The sequence below is a fragment of the Carlito syrichta genome, unplaced genomic scaffold, assembly GCF_000164805.1.
Source record: "Carlito syrichta isolate Samal-C Ts95f unplaced genomic scaffold, Tarsius_syrichta-2.0.1 Scaffold75506, whole genome shotgun sequence".
Lineage (NCBI taxonomy): Eukaryota > Metazoa > Chordata > Mammalia > Primates > Tarsiidae > Carlito > Carlito syrichta.
Genome location: NW_007019602.1, coordinates 7,058 through 9,468, shown reverse-complemented (window position 1 = coordinate 9,468; position 2,411 = coordinate 7,058).

Here is a 2,411-nt window from a genome sequence, read left to right as displayed (position 1 = left end):
AGTGGCCGCTTCCAGCCACCGCAGCCTCAACCTGCTGGGCTCCAGCGATCCTTCTGCCTCTGCCTTCCAGGTAGCTGGAACTACAGGCGCGTGCTGCCACGCCCGGCTAATTTTTTTGATTTGTTGTAGAGATGAGGTCTCACCAAGTTGCCCAGGTGGTTCGTGAACCCGCGGGCTCAGGCAGTCCACTCATCTCAGCCTCCCAAAGGTGTGGGATTACCGGCTGAGCCACCGAGGCCGGCTAATCCACTCATTTTAGCCTCCCAAAGCACTGGGATTACAGGCTGAGCCACCTATCCTGGCTGATTGTGTCTCCTTTAGGAAATACTTCCCCACGAATTAGAGCCCGGGCTGAGCTGTCCAGTCTAGTCTTTCCCCCTTGAATCTTCTGAGTCCCTGGAGTGGGTGGCTGTGTGAAGCTGGCACCTGCTTGTCCACATGGACGTCAGTTAGTCCAGCACCGTTGATGGAATGCCGTCTCTTTTTCTCTGAGCTGCTGTAACTTTGGCTGCAGGTCTGTGTCTGGGCTGCGCTTTGCTCTTTTCGGTATTTCTGTATTGCTTTGCTGATAACCCACAGTCAGTCGCTGCCCCTTCCTTGCTCAGTCTTGTCAGCTGACAGGGCAGCTGTCCCACTGTCTCCTCCTGCGGGAGCATCTTGGACTGTTCTTCACGTCCCTGTGCACGTCTGGGGTATTTTATATTCACTTCTCAGGTGACACACAAAAACCTGCCTGTGAGAGTTGAGACTGAGTTGGGTGTGTAGTTCCTTCTGGGGTGGTGTCTTCTGAATAATGTTGAACCTTATAATTTGTGAGCATGGGCATAGCTGTTAGATCTTTTCAGGGATCTCTGTAGAGGCCTTTTATCTTCCATATTCCTGGGTATTTTCTAGTTTTTTATGCTGTTGTCCATTGTACCCATTAAGTGATTTTTCTTTAGCCAAGTTCATACTAGTTTAGCACCATCTTAGGAGTGAGAACATGTGATATTTGACTTTCTGTGCCTGTCTTGTGCCTTGTCGTTTAAGATAGTGACCTGCGTCCATCCATGTTGCGGCTAAAGACCTGAGTTTATCCTTTCTGTGACTGCATAGTATTCCATGGTGTATACATACCAGATTTTCTCCATCTACTCTCTGTTGATGGCGACTTAGACATATTCCATTTCTTTGCTGTTGTGGATAGCATTGCAGTAAACATACAAATGCAGGACTCTTTTTGAAGGAGGTATATTTTCTTTCTTTTTTGGGCGGGGGAATGAGTCTCACTCTGCTGCCCAGGCTGGAGTGCAGTGGCACACTCACGGCCACCACAGCCTCGACCTGCTTGGCTCAGCAATCCTCCCACCTCAGCCTTCCAAGCAGTCGGAAGCACAGGCATGCACTACCATACCCGGCTGATTTTTTGATTTATTCATAGAGACGCGGTCTCTTCTGGTTGTCCGGGCTGGTCTCAAATCCCTGAACTCAGAAAATCCTCTGACCTCTGCCTCCCAAAGTGCTGGGATTACAGGCGGGACCCACTGCACCCGGCCAATATCATGGTTTGTTTTATTTTGAGTAGAGTTCCAGTAGTGGGATTGATGGATCAAATGGTCCTTCTGTTTTTTTACTTCTTTGAGAAATCTCCATGCTAATTTGTTTTCTTTTTTCTTTGTCGTTTAGTTAGAGTCTCACTATTGCCCAAGATGGGTACAGTGGCACGCTCATGGCCACCACAGCCTGGACCTGCTGGGCTCAGGCGATCCTTCTCCTCCGCCTTCCAAGTAGCTGGGACTACAGGCGCCGGCCACCACACCCAACTAATTTTTTGTTTTTTTAGATTGCAGAGATGAGGTCTCGCCAAGTGCCCGGGCTGGTCTGGTACCCTTGGGCTCAGGCCGTCCTTTTGCCTTCTTCTCCCAAAATGCTGGGATGACAGTAGCGTGAGCCACCAGTCCGGGCCTCCGTGGGACTCATTTACGTTCCCGTCACCAGTGTGTAAACGTCCCCCTTTTTCTGCATCCTCACCAACACCTGTTCTTTTCTGTCTTTTTATACTGTTTTTAATATTCACCCAAGTTGCTGATCCAGGGATGGGCAGCTGAGGCCTGTGACTTACTTTTGTAAATCCTGTGAGCTAAGAATGTTTTTTACTTACCTTAGTAAAAGGATGTTTCGGCTGGGTGTGATGGTTCACGCCTGTAATCTGAGCACTTTGGGAGGCTGAGGAGGGAGGATGGCTTGTGCCCAGGAGTTCGAGGCCAGCCTGGGCAACGTAGCAAGGCCTTGTCTCTCCCAGCTGCTCCGGAGGCTGAGGCAGAAGGCTCGCCTGAGCCTCCGATGACGAGTCTGCGGTGAGCCATGATCTTGCCACTGTACTCGATTCCTGGGCAACAGTGAGACTCTAATTAAATGACAAAGAAGAAAGA